The sequence below is a fragment of the Peromyscus leucopus genome, chromosome 1, assembly GCF_004664715.2.
Source record: "Peromyscus leucopus breed LL Stock chromosome 1, UCI_PerLeu_2.1, whole genome shotgun sequence".
Lineage (NCBI taxonomy): Eukaryota > Metazoa > Chordata > Mammalia > Rodentia > Cricetidae > Peromyscus > Peromyscus leucopus.
Window position 1 is genome coordinate 82,531,636 of NC_051063.1, and position 12,319 is coordinate 82,543,954.

The following is a 12,319-nucleotide window of genomic DNA, read 5'->3' on the forward strand; positions in this document are numbered from 1 at the left end:
TCTCTCTCTCTCACACACACACACACACACACACACACACACACACACACACACAATTTAGACAGTGACAACATCTCCATCTTTGGGTTTGGTTGCTTGGTTTTTTTAGATCTGATTTTAGGGAGCTGGAGAGATGGCTCAGTGGTTTTGAGTGCTAAGTGCTCTAGTAAAGGACCTAGGTTTGGTTCCCAGCACCCACAGCAGGAGACTCATCATTGCCTAGAACTCCAGTTCCATGGGCTCTGGATGCCCGCTGGCCCCTGTGGGCAGCTGTGAATACATACAACTTATGTAGGCACCCATATATGAACCGTGTAGTTTGAATGAGAATGGCTCCCACGGGACTGAATTCCTAGTGCCCAGTTGGTAAAACTGCTTGAGAAGAACTGGAGAATATGGCCTTGTTGAAGACTGTGTGTCACTGGGGGGGGGGGGGGGACTTTGGGAGCTCTGAAAGAGTCCAGCCCTTCCCAGTGTGCTCTGTCTTACAGATCAAGCTGTGAGCTCTCAGCTGTTCCTGCCTCCATGCCTTTGCTCCACCGTCATGGACTCCAACCCTCTGAAGCTGTAAGCCCAATTAAACGCTTTCTTTCTTTCTTTTTTTTTTTTTTTTTTTTTTTTTGGTTTTTCGAGACAGGGTTTCTCTGCGTAGCTTTGCGCCTTTCCTGGAGCTCACTTGGTAGCCCAGGCTGGCCTCGAACTCACAGAGATCCGCCTGGCTCTGCCTCCCGAGTGCTGGGATTAAAGGCGTGCGCCACCACCGCCCGGCCTTTTTTTTTTTTTTTTTTAAGATTTATTTATTATGTATACAGTGCAGAACACCAGAAGAGGGCCCCAGATCTCATTACAGATGGTTGTGAGCCACCATGTGGTTGCCGGGAATTGAACTCAGGACCTCTGGAAGAGCAGCCAGTGTTCTTAACCTTTGAGCCATCTTGCCAGCCCCTAAATGCTTTCTTTATAAATTACCTTGGTCATGGTGTTTTGTCACAGCAAGAGAAAAATACCTAAGGCAATAAATAAAAATAAAACAAATAAATCTGTTTTGAAAGGATTAAATTGTAATGTGTATGGTTGTGAACCTGCATGAGTATGTGTATACCATGTGTGCAGGAGTCCTCGGAGACCAGCAAAGGGTGTTGGAACCCCAGTAACTGGGGCAACAGGAGGTTGTGAGCCACCTTGCCGGGGCTGGGAGACAAACTGAGACCCTCTGTTTAGAGCAGTAAGTGCTCTGAACCACTCAGCCATCTCTCCAGTCTAGAATTGTGTATTTTTAATATGTGCAGTTGATTGTCAATAAAATATGTTGATGTGAATTTTATCTGTTTTCATTTTAATTTCATTTTACTACCTTTTATAACATATACATATATAATATTGGGACAGGAATCATGTGTAAATTTAAAAATAGTTACATATGCATTGGCGGATGCATAGTCAAAAAAATTCTCACTGAAAAGAGCCTGTAATCACATAGGAATCAAGGGTTAAAATCCATTTCAAACCCAGTTACAGCCACAGACATTTATCTACTACACTGTACTGCCCTCTGCTGTAAGTAAATGATGTTACACCCTTGACCTCCAGAGTACACATGTAATTGTAAATCAGAAAAGATGAATCCCAAGGCCTAAGGAACTACTTAGAAATCTCTGCGGGGGGGGGGGGGGGGGTTTGGGGGAGGTGGCCGATCCCATGATCCAAGGGGAAAAGGGTAGCTCTAGATTAGGGTAAAAGGGTAGCTCTAGATCTTTCTAGCATGCCAGCTTCAAGGGAGACAAAACCATTCAAAGCTGTGGAATAAAAAACAAAAACGAGGCACTGAGGAGATGGTGCGGCTGTTTAGAGCACTTATTGCTCCCGCAGAGGACCTTTGTTCAATCCCAGGACTCACACAGAGGCTCACAACCATCTATAACCCCTACAGTGCCAAGGGAGCTGATGCCTCTGTGCAGCCAGGATTTTCATACACATAAAATAAAACAAACCTTTAAGGGGGAAAAAAAAAAGTGAAACCAATAGGCCAAACTGTGAACTTGAACCCCAGGCACCAGGAAGGCCTGGCCCGAGAGTTTACAAATAGAAAGTGGTTTCCTGGAACCCAACATGCTACCACCTTCTTCCTGGCAACCCAGAACTTCAAGTGCAGCCTTGTGTCGGCCAGCTTTGCAAGGAGTTTGCTGTGAGAACTACCCATGCTGCAGGCCAAAGGTCTAAGATGCCCACAGGCAGACTGTCAGCTGTAGTGTCCACACACTGCTGAGTCAGCTCATTAGTTCTGTTCAGGGTACTCTAGGACACACAGCTGAGAAGTCACACACGTCAAACTGCTCTGTGATGCTGACCTAAGACAGGCACACAGCCTACAGGGATGAGCCAAGGACAACCCCAGAGCCTAAGTAAGTACAGTGATATTTTATTTGTGCTGAAATGTAATTTTTGTTTGTATGTTAATAAATAAAGTTTGCCTGGAGATCAGCGCTCATAGCAAGCCATAAACAGAAGTCAGGCGGTGGTAGCACATGCCCTTAATCCCGATCACATGGCAGACAGAGTCTCTGTGTGGTCAAAGACACAGCCAAGCATGGTGACACGAACCTTTAATCCCAGTACCAACCATAGAGACCTAGAGGTCTGTATAGACAGGCAGTGACGAGGAAGTCATGTGGTTGGGTTTAGAGCCAATGAGAAGGCAGAACAAAAAGGCAATAAAAAGACAAGTCAGACAGGAAGAAACTCCCTCTGACGGGGAAGCGACAGCAGCTAGTGGTAAGCTAAAGGTAGTCTTGACTCTTCACTAGTGCTCTGATCTCTTGGGGTTTTAACTCTGTATTTGGCTCTGTGCTTCTTATTTAATAAGCCCGTTTAGAAATCCGTCTACAAGTAAGAGCAAGCCCATAATGACCATAAATAAGCCAACACTTTATAAATGATACCCCCACCATAATTCATTTCCTGCTTCCACATATAAAACTCATTGCAATGTTATTTAGTCAGAGAGAGAGACAGAAGGAAAATTGAACATATCCAGAGAGTCTTCTCATTGAGAAGAACTTCAGAGCAAGGTATGGAAGCTCACAGTTAACCCCAGCACTCAGGGTCTGAGACAGAAGGTACAAGTTTGAAGACAGCCTGACCTACATAGTGAAATCTTGTCTAAAAAAAAAAAAAAAAAGATGGGGGAAGGGAATTGGAATGGGGTACACTAAGGTCCCAGCCTGGCTCTATAGTTTTGCTTCCAAATAATGTGTGAACTTATTAGTATCTCTGGAACTCAGTTTTGTCATCTAGCCAGACTTGGCTGGCCTAGAACTCAGAGATCTGCCTGCTTCTATCTTTCCAGTGCTGAGCCTGGACCATCACATCCAGCTGGTCATCATTTTATGTATGTATGTATGTATGTATGTATGTATGTATGTATGTATGTATTTATTTTGAAGCAAGGTCTTATTAAGGAACCCAGACTGGTTTCCAGCTCCGATGCTGAACCCAAGCACTGGGACTGTAGGCATGTGCGTCCATGCCCCGATAGCCGTGATTAACCAACCACTCATAAAATGTCTAAAAATGTGGTAATTGGCTCTCAGGCACAGGATCTACCACACCATAGGAATACACACAGAAAAAATTCCCATGCATCAGCATCAAGAAATACAACATAATAAGACTTGCCACAGCCTCCCTGGTGCCTCGAGGTCTCTACTCCCTGCCCCTGTCCCTCCCTCCTTTCCCACCCCATGCCCAGGATGACCAGTCTTCTTGATTACAGCAGCCTGAAGTTTTTCCTTCAAAAGGAATGATAAGCCTGCAGTTTGAGATGTTACCACTAGAGGCCTCCTGTAAAGCAAGACAGAAGTGACTACTTCCTCCAGCTACTTCCACCTCCTAGTCTCCACTATTTCCAGTAACACCATACAATACAAACACAATAATAGCCTGGCTAGAGTCCTTAGTACCCAGTCTCTAGTGGTGGGGCCAGTCCTTCAACACATGAACCTCATTTTAGGATACTTCCTACCCAGGCATAAGTTTGCCCAGTACAGTTTGTGTGCTAAAATTATGTTAATATTATGGCTTCACCATATGTTCTGATACCTAATAAGACAAGCCCCCAAGCCTCCTCCCTAGTCTTCATTTTCACTTTCCTTAACTAATTTCAATCATTTCCTTTTTTTTAAAGACGGGGTCTCTCTATGTAGCTCTGACTGATCTAGAACTCACTATGTAGACCAGTCCGTCCTGGAACTCACCTGCCTCTCCTTCCCAAGTGCTGGGACTAAAGATGTGCACAACTGGCCTGGAGAGATGACTCAGAGGTTAAGAGCCCTAGCTGCTCTTCCAGAGATCCTGAGTTCAATTCCCAGCAACCACATGGTGGCTCACAACCATCTAGAATGAGATCTGGTGCCCTCTTCTGGCGTGCAGACGCACATACAGGCAGAACGTTATATACATAATAAATAATAAATCTTAAAAAAAAAAAAAAAAAAAAAAGATGTGCACAACCACACCCAGAAATCATTACTAATTACTAATCATTACTATTTCCAGTGATCTTTAGCCTTTAAAACCTTAATTTCACTATACTGATATTTTACTTTGGGGAGAATTGATGTTTTAGCTAGGTTAAGTCTCCCCACAGAGAAATTATCTTTCCACGTGTTCCTAGTTAAAGTCCTTCATAAATGTTTACAATTTTCTTTACATAATCCTGTGCCTTCCTAGCTCAATCCATTCCTAAGCATGTTCTCTTTATTACACTTATAATACTATTCCAATTTCTATTTCCATTTTAAAAGCTATTGATGTATGTTCAATCATCCCTCAGAATCCACAAGAATGACTCCAAGATCACCAGGGATAATGACGTCCACAGGAACTCAAGTTAATAATATTAAATGACTTAGTATTTGCATATAACCTACACATATACACCTTAAAACCACCTCTAATTTATAATACAAACGCAATGTAAGTTCTATGTGAATACCTGTTTAGTGTATTGTTTAAGGAATAATGACAGGAAAAACGTCTGAGCATGCTCAGTGGAGGTGTATTTTCAGGGATCTGGAGAAATGGCTCATTGGTTAAGAGCACTTGCTCCTCTTCTAGAGGACCTGAGTTCAGTATCTAGCACTCATGTCAGGCATGTGTCTGCAGCTCCTGGGGATCCGACCACCCTCTTTTCCACAGCTGGTTGGGGCTATGGCTGCAGACGTTTGGCCATGTGTATACTAGGCACACTTCAGGGCACATACTCAGGTGCGGGGTGGGGGCGGGGACATAACATTATCTGTTTTGGTTTGCTTGTTTGTTGCTGTGCTGGGGATGGAGTCCAGGCCGGCACCCATACATGCTAGACCAGAACCACTGAGCACCACACCAGCCCTTAAACTCATTTCTTTGTGTAGACTTTATACAAGTTTAACTTGCATTTTAAGCTCCCTCTATGTCAAGTTGAAGAAACTGAGTACCATCTGGCTTGTTCCAGGCTTTCTCTAGGGTGTGTTTAAGTTCTTCTGAGTTCACATAGTGCCAGGAACACTGTGTGTCCTAGCTGGTATCCCCTGAGATGACCATGGTGTCATTGAGTGCCATCTCTTGTCCTCAATGTCTCTGCTGCATTGTTCCTAATTCTGTCTTTCTCCTTCTCTGTCCATGTCCCTCTCTGTGTCCCTCTGGTTATCTGTCTATTGTTTATCATCTGCCTATCTCTGTCTTAATCTGTTTGATGTTGCTCTAACACAGTGGTTCTCAACCTGTGAGTCATGACCCCTTTGCCAAACCTCTAACTCCAAAAATATTTAGATGATGATTCATAAAAGTAGCTAAATTACTTATGAAGTAGCAACAAAAATAATTTTATGGTTAGAGAGCCACGACAACATGAGGAACTGTATTAAAGGGTCACAGCATTAGGAAGGTTGAGAACTGCTCTAACAGAATGTCACCACCTAGGTGTCTTAGTTATTGCTCTATTGCTGTGAAGAAACACCATGACTGTCTTAGTTAGGGTTTCTATTGCTGTAATGAAACACTGTGACCCAAAGAGCAAGTTGGGGAGGAAAGGGTTTATTAGGCCTAGACTTCCACATTGCTGTTCATCATCAGAGGAAGTCAGGACAGGAACTCAAGCAGGGCAGGAACCTGGAGGCAGGAGCTGATGCAGAGACCATGGAGGGGTGCTAGTTACTGGTTTGTTGCCCATGGCTTGTTCAGATTGCTTTCTTATAGAACCAAGGACCACTAACACAGTGATGGAACCACCCACCATGGGCTGAATCCTCCCCCATCAATCACTAATTAAGAAAATGGCCCACAGCCTGATCTTATGGAGGCATTTTCTAAATTTAGGTTCCCTCTTCTCAGATGACTTTAGCTTGTGTCAAGTTGACATAAAACTATCCAGCACAATAACCAAAGCACCCTCTTATAAAAGAAAGCATTTAGGGGCTTGCTTACAGTTTTAGAGGGTTAGTCTATGATCATCACGGCAAAAAGCATACAGGCATGGCGCTGGAGCAGCAGCTAAGAGCTTTATATCCTGATCCACAGGCAGCAGGCAGCAAGTGAGAGCGACAGTGCCTGGTGTGGGCTTTTAAAACCTCAAAGCCTAACCCCACTGACATACCTCCTTCAATAAGGGCACACACTAAACCCTTCCCAAATAGTTCCATTAACTGAGAACCACACATTCAAATATATGAGCTTATGGAGGCCATTCTCATCCAAACCACCACACTTGGTAAATGACAAAGCAGTAGGAGTCTATTTGGAGGCTGGGAGTGAAGTTCAGTGGTAGAATTCCTGCCTAGCATCCTCATGAAGGCCATGAGTTAAATAAATCTCCAGGACCATCAGATGGGGTGGGTGGGGGGAGTAGATGTATTCAGCAAATTCTTGTCTCATCAGTCATTCTTCTCAAACCTAGATTTATATACTGAGTTCTTTGATAACTCCAAAGCCAGATATTTTCTTTTTCTACTTTTTCATCCCTTCCCTGTAAGCAGCCTCTCTTGAATTTGAGAAAGGCTTTTCCCTCTACAGAAGAAAAGAAGCCCCAGGGGTTGAAAGTGTGTTACTCTTTCAACTTTGGTCTCGCCAAGATCACAGGCATGGAGAAAAACTAGCAAGGGAAAAGCAGGCACTGTGTGTCCAGGACATGAACCCAAGAGAGGATTTGGGTTTTGTTTGTTTTGTTTTTTAATTTTATTCTAAATTTTAAGATATTTTTAGAATACATTTGACTTTATCATCATACATGTGCAAATCACTTATTCCAGTTCATTTGTAATCCCCATTTTATGCCAATCAAATCCACTACATGAGCAATATTTGCCTGTTTGAGACAGGGTCTCACTGCATAGACCAGGCTGGCCTCAGACTCACTGAGATCCACCTGCCCTCTGCCTCGCAAGTACTTGGATTAAAGGTGTGCACCACCACACCTGGAGAGAAATACTTTTAATCTGAGCACATTTAGCAGAACCACACGAATTCTCAATATAGAGAATAGAAAGCCGGAGTCCAGCCGCACATAGCTTGGCTTAGTTTCTAAGGTGACAGATTGCTTTTGTGATGAAGTTACAACTGCTGGGAGGATTGAGGGGTTGGGCACTGCTCAACACAAGGCAACTGACGATTTCCAAGGTAGTTCTTTGTTTGGTTGGTTTTTTACGTTTTTTTTTTTTTTTTTTTCCTTTCAACGTGGTTGAGTGTTTGCCTGCACCACTAGCATGCAGTGCCAGCAGAGGCCAGAAGAGGGTGCAGGATTCCTGGAACTTATTTTGCAGGCCAGAGTGAACCAACATATGGGTGCTGGGAATGGAGCTTAGATCCTCTGCAAGAGCTCTCAACCTCTGAGCCTTCTCTCCAGCCCCACAGCCAAGGGTTTCCACACACATGTGCAATGTATGTCTAAACCAACATAGTATCTGTTTCCTCATTTCTTCATGTTCACCACTTGGAGCTCCTCCCTCATAGTTCTTCATAAAATATGCAGCAGGTTGTCATAATCTGTAGTCCACCTTACCAGGCTCTGGAACCTCAATGTGCACATTTTCTCAACAGATCTCATGTTGTGGGGCAATCTGGTTAGCTGTGGTTACATGGCATCTTGATTCAACCTGAAAAAGCAGAGCCTGAGGCAGGGATTCACATTCTAGTGACACACAGGGAAGAACTCTCTAGAAGGTCATGAGGAAGACCTAGTGACATCATCCCAGATGAGGACCTCTGTGTGAGTAGGTTCACTCTGTAACTAGGGACACACCTTCCATGCTCTTATGCTATTCACGGACCTGCAGGGCTGTGCAACACAGCCCCGACTAACCCAAGGCAAGTAATTCTTTGAAGAAGTGGACTCCCATGAGCCCTTAGTCCACCTAGGAGGACCTGGGGCAGGACACCAGCCAGCCAGGGCTCTGATGAGCCTAGGCAATATGAGCTGATTATAGCAAGAATTCAGGCCAACCAGATGTCATTGAAGTGGTATGCAGGTTGCTTTATATCAACTCCATACAAGCAAGCTAGAGTCATCTGAGAGGAAGGAACCTCAATTGAGAACATGCCTCCATAAGATACAGCTGAAGACTTTTTCTTAATTAGTGATTGATGGGGGAGGGTCCAGCCCATTGTGGGTAGTGACACCCTGGGATGGTGGTCCTGGGTGCTATAAGAAAGCAGGCTGAGCAAGCCATGATGAGCAAGCCAGTAAGCAGCACTCCTCCATGGCTTCTGCATCAGCTCCTGCCTCCAGGCCCCTACCCTGCTTAAGTTTCTGCCCTGACTCCTTCAGTGATGGACTGTTACCTAGAAGGTGAATCAGATAAACCCTTTCCTCCCCAAGTTGCTTTTGGTCATGGTGTTTGATCACTGCAACAGTAACTCTAATCTGAGTGGTGTGCAAGAGTAGGATAAAGGTGAACTCGAGGGTTAAAACCCAGTGAACGAAGAAGAATGGCAGGAACACCGGCGATTTTACATCTGTTTGACCTTGGTGCTTTTCTCCCTCCACCTCAGGCCTCTGAAGCTGCGTCAGTCCTCACACGTGATGCTCTTTTCTCACACAGAACAAAGAATCCACTGACAGCAGAAGTGGTGACGCATAGCCTTTCATCCCAGCACCGGGGAGGCAGATTTCTGTGAATTTGAGGCCAGCCTGGTATACAAGGCGAGTTCCAGGGCAGCCAGTGCTGTCAGAAAAAAGCAAAACAAAACAAACAAAAATGCTTTAAAGGTTCAAAGGCACCACAAGAAAACTCACAGAACCAACTAAACTAGACTCAAGCGTGAGACTGATCTGTGGCTTGGTCTTCTTGTGACGCTGTCTCTGACTCTGTTGCCTGCTCTGGGGACCCTTCCCTCATCCATCCTTAATAGGAGGAGCCTCGTTTCACTGCAGCTTGATATGCCAAGACGGATGGGTGTCCATAGGAGGCCGGCCCTTTTCTGGGAGAAACAGAGGCAGGAGGAGTGGATAGGGGTGGGGTGTGGGAAGAGGGAGGTAAGGGCTGGGGGGCTGGGGTATTCTTTTAAAAAATGATAAGCGGCACTGGTTACTGTGCTGAAAGGTCATGAGGCATGAGCCATGACAAAACCCAGTATCAGAGCTTTATTGGGGGTGGGGGGAGACAAAAGAACTAGGCCTGCAGAGAGAGAGAGAGAGAGAGAGAGAGAGAGAGAGAGAGAGAGAGAGAGAGAGAGAGAGAGAGAGTAGGGGGAGGAGAGAACAGAGAAGAGAGAGGAGGAGTCTGTGTCTGGCTTTTTAAGGATTCCCATGCACATGCACAGGTGGGCTTATGGAGCTACTCCACACATGCACTGGTTGCGTGACCGCACTGCACGCATTTGCACTATCACGCAGTCCACTGATGATGTAAGGCCCCTTACTTAGCTACTGAACTGTGCATGTGCAGTCGTTCAGCTGGAAGAGCGACAGAATCCTAACAAGGGGGACTGGAGGGGAGGAGGGAGGGGAAACTTTGGTCAGAATATAAAAACAAATACTTTTAAAAAAAAAAATCCATGGACATCAGCCATAAGGAACTCAAAGTGGCTACATGAGAAGAAAGACACTGAGACTAAGCCAGGCATGATGACGTAGATCTTTAATCCCAGCACTCAGTAGTCGGAGGCCGGCAGATCTCTGAGTTCGAGGCCACTTCCAGGATAGCCAGGGCTATATGAGAAACCTTGTCTCAAAAAACTAGGGGGGATAAAAAGAAAGGAAAAATACACTGTTTTCTCTCTCCTTAACACCATCCACAGGCATCTGGACACATGACCCAGGCCTGACCAATAAGAATGCTCTTGTCAACCAACCTCAGTGATTGGTCCAGAGGGAGAAACACAGTGCACTCCAGGGATCCGTTGTCTTTAGATCCCCAGCACTGGGCTGTGTCTGGATTTTCTACATGGGTGCCGGGGATCTGAAATCAGATCCTAATGCTTGCATGGCAGTCTTTTACCAAAATGGACCCATCTCCATAGTCCTGAAAATTACATTTTTATTGATATATGTGTATTACATATATAAATATTATATAAATACATTATATGTGTATATTTATAAAGTTGTTCCAGGGGATGCCGGTTATGGTGGTGCACACCTTTAATCCCAGCACTTGGGAGGCAGAGGCAGGTGGATCTCTGTGAGTTCAAGGTCAGCCTGGTCTACAGACCGAGTTCCAGGGAGGGAGGGGGGGTTGGGGACCTCTGGAAGTAAGAAACTTGTTCTCTGAAACTTGGGGACAGAGGTAAAGGTGTGTGTTAGAATTCTGCCCTCACTCTAGCGGCATGACTGCACATGCACAGCTCAGGAGTTAAGCAAAGGGTCTTGCATCTTATGTCATCAGTGTGCGCTGGTGATCACATACATGCAGTGTGGTCACACAGTCTGTGCTTTAAAGAGCCGTGACGTAGACCCCACCCTCTCTCTCTCTCCGTTCTGCTCTGTGTCTCCCCACCATCTTTCTCTCTCACCACATGCACTCCTTTCCCAGGTCTGGTCTTCTCCCCCACCCCTCTTCCTCCTAAGAAAGCTCTAAAACTAATACTGGGTTCTGTTGTAACCATGACCTTTAAATGCGGTAACCAGCACCGCCACCAGCGCCATTTATCACTCATTTCAGTGTGTGGGGAGAATGTATGGGGTTCTAGCTGCAGGTAGGAGACAACGGAATTTGAGGGATATGGTGTACAGAGGCCTGGAGTAGCACTGTTCCGGGTTTAGGAGGTAAGGAGGATGGGGAGGAGCTGGCCAAGGGAGTGTGGTAAAGTGAGCAGCAGACAGGGTTGACATTCCACACGCTGGAAGGTGACCAGTGATCCTTTGTTTGTTTTGTTTTTGAAACAGAAGCACTTGTAGCCCAAGAGGGCCTTGAACTCACTATGCAACCTTGAATTCCTGATCCTTCTGCCACTGATACATATGGAGGCAAAATACTCATACAACACAGAAATATTTTATTTTTAAAATGGTTACAGCCATACACAGTTCTCTTCCACTCTTTATGTCTGGTGTCTTTGTCCATTTGTCCTTTGTTTTTCAGTTAGGGTCTTAGGTAACATCTAAGATGCTTCAAACTCGTTACGTAGCCAGGGATGACCTCGAACTCCTGACCTTGCCCAGCTCTGATGTCTTAACCATGTAATCTATAAGCTCTACAAAGAAAAAAACCTTCTCTGTCTTGCTCAGCGGGGTAGCCTAATCGATCTGTTGGACAAATGAGTGACTCCATCAGTTAATTCATAGTTCATAACTGCACAGTGGAGGCCAGCCACATGAAGAAATAATAAAGTAATAAAGAGCACAGGCATTGAGGTCAGATGTCTGAATTTTAGTTCCAGTTCTGAGCCTTGCCCTGGTAAGAAAGGGTGAAGAATCCGCACACCCTGGAGAGATGGTTAAGGGCACTTGTTCTTGCTTAGGACCTGGGTTTGATTCCCAGCACCTACAAGGCAGAGCCTCACAATCATCCATAACTCTAGTTCCAGGGGATCCAACGCTATCTTCTGACATCCTTGGGCACCAGGCACTCACATGATGCACAAGACACATGCAAGCAAAACAAACCATAAAATAAAATAAGCAAATCTTAAATAATAATAAAACAAAAGAGCCAGCATAGACCTTGGTACGTTCTCCACCAATCAGCCTCAGTAAAATCCCTCCCAGGAAAGCTCAAACTGGCAACATTTGGTGCCAAGGTGGAAGGGACTGAGTGAGGTGTAGGTGCCATGGGAAGGGCGGGGGCCACCACTGGGTGAGGTTGCAGCCAAGACTCTGCTTCCCCAGCTGGCTCTGCCGGGGGGC